The sequence below is a fragment of the Hetaerina americana genome, unplaced genomic scaffold (genome assembly GCF_022747635.1).
Source record: "Hetaerina americana unplaced genomic scaffold, ioHetAmer1.1.p SCAF_45, whole genome shotgun sequence".
Lineage (NCBI taxonomy): Eukaryota > Metazoa > Arthropoda > Insecta > Odonata > Calopterygidae > Hetaerina > Hetaerina americana.
Window position 1 is genome coordinate 715476 of NW_027287041.1, and position 11062 is coordinate 726537.

At 37.7% G+C, this 11062-nt stretch overlaps 1 long non-coding RNA gene across 1 annotated transcript; it reads left to right on the forward strand.

Annotated features, from left to right (window-relative positions):
* The first annotated feature begins 743 nt into the window (after positions 1-743).
* Positions 744-10819, forward strand: LOC139693249 (uncharacterized). Its single transcript, XR_011702031.1, has 4 exons — positions 744-921; positions 1016-1085; positions 3753-3927; positions 10462-10819. It is a non-coding gene; the product is annotated as an uncharacterized lncRNA (long non-coding RNA).
* Positions 10820-11062: the final 243 nt, after the last annotated feature.

Sequence of the window (11062 nt, forward strand, 5' to 3'; positions counted from 1 at the left end):
TGATGATTTATAAATGACAAAAGGCTGCATTTTATACACAAACAAGAGCCCAAGTTGAGAGAAAGTGAGAGTTTTCACTTACCAATGTGCGTCAATGCCGCTTTTGAACATTCAAATGTTATGCACAGCGATCAATGGTGCACGTACACCATTTGTTAAACCAGACGCTGTGATTTACAACCTTTCTGCTCCTGTTAAGACCGCGGGCAATCACTACTTTCCCATCTTAATTCTTTTCAAGCTGTTCCCTAGCGTATCCAGAAAGCTTGTGTTGTCAGATTGATATCGCAATGTTGCCATTTGCTTGGATGCACGTACGAAAACAGAGGGAATTTCAAAGCCATTTCTATTTAACTCGCGGTACAATCAGGAAAATATCCAGATATCTATGTTGATTAATAGTTACGTCTTCTATTCCCTATAGTTACCGTACACTATATAAGAGTGTTATTCTTAATTTATTTGCATCATCTTTGTTGAAATAGGGACAGACAGAAGCATGACAAAGTTATCCAGACAAATCCGTCTCTCACAAATGAATCAGTCTATTAAAATTCTTCTACCAACGTTTTTCTAAACCAAATGAGTACTCTATTGAGAATATTCACCACATCCACGGTTTATTTGAATTCAATTCCAATACAAACCTTTCTATCCCACTATCGAGTCTTCTTTTGCCCCTGTGAGTATACTCTCTTGCATAACATTTTGTTATTTCATGGCCTAAGTTAACGATAATGTTACTATTGCGACTTGTATATGATATACCGTTATTATTAATCATCATGTGACAAAGAGGTAAATAAAAATGCGTTGACTCATAGCAAAAGGAAAAGAAAAGGAGATTTTAGTTGTACAGGAGGATATCTTAAACTCTCCCGCTAAGAAGACGAGATTCTGCTCTGTAAACCAAGCGAAAAAGTAAGTTTAAACTTAATCATTCAGTTCCTTCTCTGTTGGAGAAGTTATTGCCAGATTCATTACAAATAACTTGAGTGATACAACTAAACTCTAGTCTTACAGGAGAATATCTCAAACTCTCCCGCTAAGAAGACAAGATTCCGCTTTGAAAACCAAGTGAAAACGTAAGTTTCAACACAATCATTCAGTTCCTACTCTAATGGAGAAGTTATCGCCTGTTTCACTGCACATAATTTGAGTGTAACTACTAAACCTTATAACTATTAACTACAGTGATGCTACTAAGTGATCTGGTAAGGTTTTGGATTTGTTCTACTGTAGTCATTGACGTATGAATGCTGATAAAACCCAGAATACTCTTATGTATCAGTGGAATTAATTGCTTTAAATGCATTCATACAAGTGTGTTTGATGTTGAAACTGATGTGTGAATTGCACGTCAGTCGTATTTGCATTTGAATTGAGAGATGTTACGATCAACAGTTAATGTGAAACTGCTATTACTTCACCTACTTGGTCAAACGAATAATTATCATTCTTCTTCGCGTAAGAATAATCGTGCTAGATAAATATGATACAGAGGAAAGGTTCGAGCTCTTGTTAATCTTCCGATGTATGATAACTGCTGTACATTATTTTTAAATTGAAAATGGTATCCTGTCGGTATTAAGTTGAACATTCTTTTAATCACTTGTTTGTGGAGAAGTTAATACGTAAACTTAGCATTCGGAGTTGATTTACTCGTGTATGTCGCAGAAGACCTCATGTGAGTCACCTCACCCAGTAACTACATAACTTTGTGATTAGGAGTTGTTACTTAGTTGAACATTACCTATGTGTGCATTTACATCCGACTTGTAGCACATTTCAAAATGCGAGCAGTTTTCTCAACAAAGGGTTGCCAACTGACGTAAATATTCATTTACATCTACTCAATACCCCGCAAGCAGCCGCAAAGGCGTGTGGCGGGGGGTGTTAGGAAACCAAACGTAATTAAGAAAGTAAAAAAAAACCGCATTCGAAAGCCACAAATTTATACCATATGCAAATAAAACATGGTATTTTATATTCATGCAGAAACCGTTACAACCCAACACACGCGCGAGCACTTAAACTACCAACTAACATACAAAAGCGCCTACAATACGTATACCTGATGTCTTTGCAATGTTTAATTTTGTTCCGACTTGTAGATTCAATGTTTTTAATACATCTAAAGTGAATTCAGTTTCTTACTGCCATTATAATTCCTGTTTGTTCTGGGGAAAGAATGAGTGTTTGTATAATGGAATCTATCTCCCTTATTTTATCTTTGTGGTCTCATCCCATATCTGTCGCACTGAACTTCCAATTCACTCAGCCATGCTTGAAATCCCTTGGCTGACTGACAAATGAAAGCTTGGTCTTCCGCGAACCTAACTGATTTTAAATGAATTCCCCGTCCACTTTCATTCCTACCTCCAGTTCTTCCCATGCCTCTTCGATCATATCCTCTGCATACGGGTTGAACAGCAGCGGTGATAATGGACACCCCCTGCCTTACACCTCTTCCTAACACTGCCCAACCGGACTCCCCGTTCCCCACCCGCACCTGAGCAGTCTGAGACATGTACAGGTTGCGGATTAGCATCCTTTCCCTCCAATCTATTCCTATTTTCTGCAATACACTCGTTAGTTTTTCCCAATTCACTCTATCAAACGCTTTTTTGAAATCTACGAAACAGGCAAATACCTCCTGATCGTATTCTATATTCCTCTCGATTAATAATCTCATTACTGCAATGGCATCACGTGTACCGCTCCCCTTCCTAAACCCAAACTGATCATCACCTAAGTAATCATTTGCCCTACTCTCTATCCTCTTGTTTACGATCCTGAGAACCACTTAAGCTGCTTGGGATATCAAACTTATTGTCCTGTAGTCCTCACATGATGTAGCCTTTACCTTTTTCAGAATAGGAACTACAACTGATCTCACTAAGTCTTCCGGCCAGATACCTTCCTCATAAATACTACGGATCAGCCGATATAGCCTCTTCCTCCCACATTTTCCTAAACATTTGAGTAGTTCCGCTAAGGGAATGTTCTCCACCATCACGGCCTTATTTAGTTTCATCTCCCTTAATTTCCTTTCTATTTCATCGTCTGGTATGCCTGAACCTAAGCTATCTTCCTCTACATCATATCCTTTCTCAATGTCTAACTTTGTTGTTTGAAGTTCTTTACTATATAGTTCTTCTACAGGTATATACTCCTTCCATCTCTCATGGATCTTTCCTGTGTCAACTATTATCTCACCTGCCTTATCTGTAACTGTTAGCATAGATCTCCCTTTCTTACTTCCCGATAAAGATTTATATATATATATATATATATATATATATATATATATATATATATATATATATATATATATATATATATATATTTACACACACACACACACATATATATATATATATATATATATGTGTGTGTGTGTAAAAATATATATATATATATATATATTTACACACACACAAATATACATATATATATATATATATATATGTGTGTGTGTGTGTAAAAATATATATATATATATATATATATATATATATTCAAAACTGTGCATTTGTATATATATTAAGCATTAATCCCCATTCCTTGCACCATTCTGGGATTGTTTCTGAGTCTTTAGAGAGTAGCTCGCGATCTAGTCGGCTCCGTATTTCACTGTTGAATGATAATGAAATATAGAACAATTTCAGGAGGATGTCAAAATGTAATTTTATCAGGGTATGCCCTGAAACGGTTGTCGTATCAATGGATTTTCTTTTTGACCGTGACAGAATGAAGAACAGATGTGGGGGCGTTGGCGATGTTCGGGAGGTGACAACGGAAGTCAAGGATCTGGTGGCATTCGTGAGACCCACGGTGGAAGAGAAAGCTGGTCGAACCTTCGGTGAATTCGATGCAAAATCATTTTGCAGTCAGGTTGTTGCGGGGAAAAACTACTTTGTCAAGGTAAATAATGCATTGAAGGACTCACAGTGCCTAATATCAGAAATATCAGCTTTATTTATGAAGGTGTATTAATATACAGGGTCGTACCCAAAAGTGGTAGGACTGATTTTCTCTGGCGTGAACGGAACGGTGGAGGGGGGTCTGCCTGGCAGGGTATGCTGGAAGGGGCTCTTAGCAACAGACCGACACCAACCTCAGTCGCCTGCGGGCTGTCGTTGAGTGAGGACACCGTTTTTAGTGAAGCAAGTTTTTTGTCCGCGTCGAAAAACAAAATGAATCTGAATTTAGAGCAACGTTCTTCTGTGAAGTTTTGTGCGAAACTCGGGAAGACGGCAACTGAGACCCTCGATATGATCAAGCAGGCTTATGGGGACACTGCCTTAAGCCGTTCCACAGTTTTTGAGTGGCACAAGTTGTTTGAAGAGGGTAGGGAGCTCGTTGAAGACGACCATCGCTCCGGACGGCCGTCGACGGCAAGACCCGACACGAATGTGGACAGAGTGAGGACACTGCTGAACACAGACCGACGCTTAACCAGTGAAGAAATTGCAGACCAGTTGGGTCTGTCTGCATCCAACATCCAACGCATTATTTCACAGGATTTGGCCATACGCAAGATGTGCGCCAAGATGGTGCCGAAAATTCTGCCATGGTGCCACTTTGCCGCACCCGCCCTATTCTCCCGATCTGGCACCACCGGACTTCTTCTTCTTCCCCCTGATGAAAAGACAGCTCAAGGGACGACGTTTTGACTCGATAGAGGCCGTTCAAGAGGCTTCGACCAGGGTCATCAACGGCATCCCCAAAGAAAATTTCCAGCGGTTGTACAGGGAATGGGAGCAACGTTATACTAAGTGTGTAGCAGCTCAAGGAGCACACTTTGAAGATTATTAAGTCGATGTAAGTATATCGTCAATGAAATTCTTGTAAAAAAATCAGTCCTACCACTTTTGGGTACGACCCTGTATACGCGTGAGTGTGTGTGTAAAACCCTGTTTGATAAATATAAGCAAACTGAGGCTTTAATTTGCAAAATTTACTGTCTACATCGAAGATTTTGTAGTCCTTCCTTCTTTAAATCACTATGTCCATTCGTAGACTTATTCCTTCATTATGAGGGTAGAGAGAGAAACTTAACATTTCCACAACATAGATATAACATTATACGACCATGGTTTCAATTGCAGAGCATTATCGAAACCATGTTGGTGAAATATTTAATCTTTATGGTGGTAATGTTAAGTTACTATCTCTACCCTAATAACGAAGGAATTCCACAGAGTTAAACCCGAAACTATAATTTTTATAGCGTCTTCTTTTCATGCACTGTTTAAAGCAACCTCCTTTGAAGTCCTCTTTGGCGGTAGTTAGGTTTTTTATATATATATATATTGATGTATATGTATATATATGTTATATATATATATATATATATATATATATATATATATATATATATATATATATATATATATATATATATATATATATATATATATATATGTATGTATATATATATATATATATATATATATATATATGTATATATGTATATATATAACGATTGTACGGAAAAACTCATACGAGCGGCACAATAATTGGCTGACACAACATAACACAAATAGAAAAGAATAGACACATATAAGAGAACACTTACACGGTAAATTGTTCGAGCTTTCGGCCCTCTCAGGGGCCTTCTTCAAGAGAGAGTCTCTCTTGAAGAAGGCCCCTGAGAGGGCCGAAAGCTCGAACAATTTACCGTGTAAGTGTTCTTTTATATGTGTCTATTCTTTTCTATTTGTGTTATGTTGTGTCAGCCAATTATTATGTATATATATATATATATATATATATATATATATATATATATATATATATATATATATATGTATGTATGTATGTATGTATATATATATATATATATATATATATATATATATATATATATATATATATATATATATGTATATATATAAATATATATATATATATGCATGTATATATATAAATATACAGACATACATACAAGGGGCCTACCCAATAAGTACGCAAACTGTAGCAATATGCGAGCCATGATGTGAACTATATAGCCTCCCCCGCCCATTAGCTAGTCGCTAGTTGCCGGAGCAAACCAATGAGGAGCCATCTGTGTGCTTTGGGGGATCTTCCAGCTGTGCATATGGTATTGCCAGTTATGTTATAGTTTCTGTTGTTCTTTCTTGTTTTCACTGTTTGTCATTGAAAATGAAGAAATCACAGAGCAATGAATCAACATATCAAGTTTTTATGGTAAAGTATGGTGGTAAAAGTTATCATAAGAAATTACTACTGAAACGTACTGACAGCTGTTTATATGGAGATAATGCTTTCTGAAGAAGAATACATCCAAGTTTTCAAGGTGGATTAAGGGTTTCACTGAAGATGGCTGAGACAAGACGCCAAGACGGATTAAGACGCAAAGGCCTTTATAAAGACCTTCCTATTCCCATCACCTTCTGTGTTTGACGTTGATACAACATTGATCGTGTGTGCAATGGTCCCTTGTCCTTCTTCTTATCTAATCGTCATTGTAATAATAACTGTGATCCGAATGATAATGGCTGTTGAATTATGTAGAATTGAATTTATAGTAAATTATCAACAGTGCACACACGCTAATACTATTTCATTATCATTGAATGACACGATGATTGGATGGATAGAGAGATGGATGGATCCTTTGATGACACACACACCAATGAATGACACCATGACACAATGCACACCATTCAGAGCACATTATCCAGAGAGCACATTGATATGTTCGCCGTTGTTTCTGGCAATTAATTAAATCAAATCACCTTTGATCCTATGATCATCACAATCCTCCTCATTATTATTATCATATTCTTAATAGATCTTTGCCCCTTTTTGTGACTTTTTCATACATATATTCCCGATATAAAATGCAATGAAATCTGTGATGATAATGATGATTTGGGGGGGACATTGTACGTGTCATATCACACTTTGGGGCACACGAGATGATAATAATATGTTTGTTGGAGAAGAGGCAGACAATAAATATTAATAATAAAGCAAAGAAGAAACGACGATATAGGAAACTACTACTACTGATAATTAAATAAGAAGAACCTTAATGAGAACTGAACTTCCTTTAAATAAGAGGAGGATGGGACATTATATCATCACTTAAGCACAAGATGACATGTGTAGAGAAGAGAGACAATAAATTAAGCAAAGAACGACATGAGAAAATTAAAAAACCTAACTACCGCCAAAGAGGACTTCAAAGGAGGTTGCTTTAAACAGTGCATGAAAAGAAGACGCTATAAAAATTATAGTTTCGGGTTTAACTCTGAGGAATTCCTTCGTTATTAGGGTAGAGATAGTAACTTAACATTACCACCATAAAGATTAAATATTTCACCAACATGGTTTCGATAATGCTCTGCAATTGAAACCATGGTCGTATAATGTTATATCTATGTTGTGGAAATGTTAAGTTTCTCTCTCTACCCTCATAATGAAGGAATAAGTCTACGAATGGACATAGTGATTTAAAGAAGGAAGGACTACAAAATCTTCGATGTAGACTGTAAATTTTGCAAATTAAAGCCTCAGTCTGCTTATATTTATCAAACAGGGTTTTACACACACACTCACACGTATACAGGGTCGTACCCAAAAGTGGTAGGACTGTTTTTTTACAAGAATTTCATTGACGATTTACTTACATCAACTTAATAATCTTCAAAGTGTGCTCCTTGAGCTGCCACACACTTAGTATAACGTTGCTCCCATTCCCTGTATGCCCACTGGAAACCAACACTTGGTTTAGACACCACAAAAGACGCAGGTATACATAGAAAATGCCAGGTGACTCAGGAAGATATCAGCTAGATTATATCCTGGTTAGACACAGGTTTAGGAACAGTGTGATAAATTCCCACAGCTTCCCAGGAGCAGATGCGGACTCAGACTACAATTTAGTTGTTATGAAATGTAGCGTACGTTTCAAAAAGATAAGGCAGGGGCGGCGAGTTAGAAAATGGAATGTAGAAGCATTGAATGGGTTGAAAAGGAAGGAATGCAAACAGGCGGTAGAGAAAATCATGGAGGATGGTAAAGAGCTAAGTACTATCGAAGAAAAATGGGAAATGATCAAGAAAGGGTTGTCTAAAGCCGCATAAGACACTATTGGAACCGTTAACGCTAAAAGGACTAGGAAACCATGGATCACGAATGAGATGATTACAAAGATGGATGAGCGGTGAAAATGGAAGAATATGAATATAGAATTAGGCAAAATGAAGTACAAAGAATTGAACAATAAATTGAGGCGGGCAACAAATAAAGCAAAAGAAGCATGGTGGAAGACGCAGTGCGAGGATATGGAAAGTTTGCAGAGGAAGGGTGAAATTGGTACGCTGTACAGCAAAGTTAAATCGTTATTGGGAAGTAAGAAAGGAAGAGCTATGCTAACAGTTAGAGATAAGGCGGGTAAGGTAATAGTTGACGCAGGAAAGATCCAAGAGAGATGGAAGGAGTATATAGAAGAACTGTATAGTAAAGAACTCAGACCAACAAAGTTAGACATTGAAAAAGAAAATGACGTAGAGGAAGAAAGCTTAGGTCCAGGCATACTAGACAATGAAATAGAAAGGGCATTATGGGAGATGAAACTAAATAAGGCCGTGGGGGTAGATAACATTCCCGTGGAACTTTTAAAATGTTTAGGAAAATGCGGGAGGAAGAGGCTATATGGGCTGATCCGTAGTATTTATGAGGAGGGAATCTGGCCGGAAGACTTTATGAGATCAGTTTTAGTTCCTATTCCGAAAAAGGTAAAGGCCAGGTCATGTGAGGACTATAGGACAATTAGTTTGATATCCCACGCAGCTAAAGTTGTTCTTAGGATCATAAACAAAAGGATAGAGAGAGTAGGGCAAATGATTACTTAGGGGATGATCAGTTTGGGTTTAGGAAGGGGAGAGGTACGCGTTTTGCCATTGCAGTAATGAGATTATTAATCGAGAGGAATATAGAACACAACCAGGAGGTATTTGTCTGTTTCGTAGATTTCCAAAAAACGTTTGATAGAGTGAATTGGGAAAAACTAATGAGTATATTGCAGAAAATAGGAATAGTTTGGAATAGGCACAGGAGGCTAATCTTTGCAACCTGTACATGTCTCAGACTGCTCGGGTGCGGGTGGGAAACGGGGAGTCAGGATGGGCAGCATTAGGAAGGGGTGTAAGGCAGGGTTGGCCGTTATCACCGTTGCTGTTCAACCTGTATGCAGAGGAAATGATCAAAGAGGCATGGGAAGAACTCATGGTAGGAATGAAAGTGGGCGGGGAATTCGTAAAATCAGTTAGGTTTGCTGATGACCAAGCTTTAGTTTGTCAGTCAGCCAAGGGGCTGCAAGCATTGCTGAGTGAATTGGAAATTCAGTGCGACAGGTATGGGATGAGAATCAATATTAATAAAACAAAGGTTATGTGATTTTCTAGAAAGAAAGAGGCCAAGCTTAACATTAAAATAGTAGGGCAAAAACTAGAGCAGGTAGAACAGTTTACGTATCTCGGTAGTGTTTTGGACCAACACGGTGAAAGTAGTAGGGACGTAAGGAAAAGAATTGCGCTAGGCAAAGAGGCTTTCAAAAGGAGGAGGGAGTTGATGACGGGGACATTCAGTAAGGATGTCAAGAAAAGACTCGTAAAAACTTTGATATGGAGCATAGCTATGTACGGCGCGGAAACGTGGTCATTGAAGCAGGAGGATAGACGTAGATTGGAGGCTTTTGAAATGTGGGTGTGGAGAAGAATGGAGAAGGTGAAATGGACAGAGAAGAAAACAAATGAGGAAGTACTTGATATGGTGGGCGAAGAGAGGGGTTTGTTGGGAGAAATCCTATGGAGGCAGGAAAAGTGGATGAAGGGGGTGTTGACCGGCAGTGGGATGTTGAAGACTGTGATAGAGGGTAGAATGTTGGGCAAAAGAGGAAAGGGAAGGAGCAAGATAGGGATGTTAGACGGGATGAAGGGAGGAAGAAAGTACTCAGAGATGAAGAGGGACCTGATATAGAGTAGGATGATGGTTTTTTGTGTTTTGTTAGGAGTAATAAAATATCTCTTTGGTAGTTAGTTGTGTCCATCCAAAAACCTACCTTAATCGGTAGATTATCTTAAAAAAAAAAAAAATATATATATATATATATATACATATATATATATATATATATGTATATATTGTGATATAAGTGATTTTTTCCGGTACCAGGTTCTCCTGGGAAACCATAACCGGCACAGGGAAAGGAACTGGCCCCCCTACCCTGATGTGTGAATTATCACACGCTGTATAGGGCTTAGTACTGGGTGATCTCTACCATCACCTACTAAACCAACCTTTGGGTTGATTACTGTGTTTATTGTTTTTATGGTTTTATTTTATATGTATATATATATATATGTAATGATTTTGATAATAACATTTGAACCATTGTACTTAATTGTGTGTTCAATATTCCAGGTACACGTGGGTAATGGAGAGTTTGTTCACCTGAGGTTGTACAAGCACTTTGCGGGCGAAGTAACCCTTCACAGCTTTCAGGAGGGCAAAGTGGAAGACGACCAAATTGGATACTTTTAGCTCATGTACGAAAGAGTAATGAAATGGCGTGTCTTACAAAGTTTAAACTCTGACTCAATTGATCATTCCATGCGATCAACTTCAAGTGATATTTCATGTATCCAAATTATTATGCATTTTAATGTACGACAATGCACGTAAGAATACCGTTTCTGTTTTAAATTTTTCCAACGGATTGGACACTTTTGTACGATAACAATGGATGTATCTACTGTTTTTAACTCTAATAAACATGTTTTTAATTAAAAAATAATTGTATTAATTATATAATAAGTCAGGATGAAGAAACTCTTTTGAAAATTGGAAAGAGAAATCATAAGGAGGATCTATGGCCCAATAAAGGATGGAGAGAGATGGAGAATTAGAATGAACGTGGGGAGAAATGAACTACTAGAAGGGAAGGACATGGTAAGATTTGCCAAATCACTGCAGCTGGCATGGTTGGGCCATTTAGAATGGATGGGAAATGAGGGAACGCCCA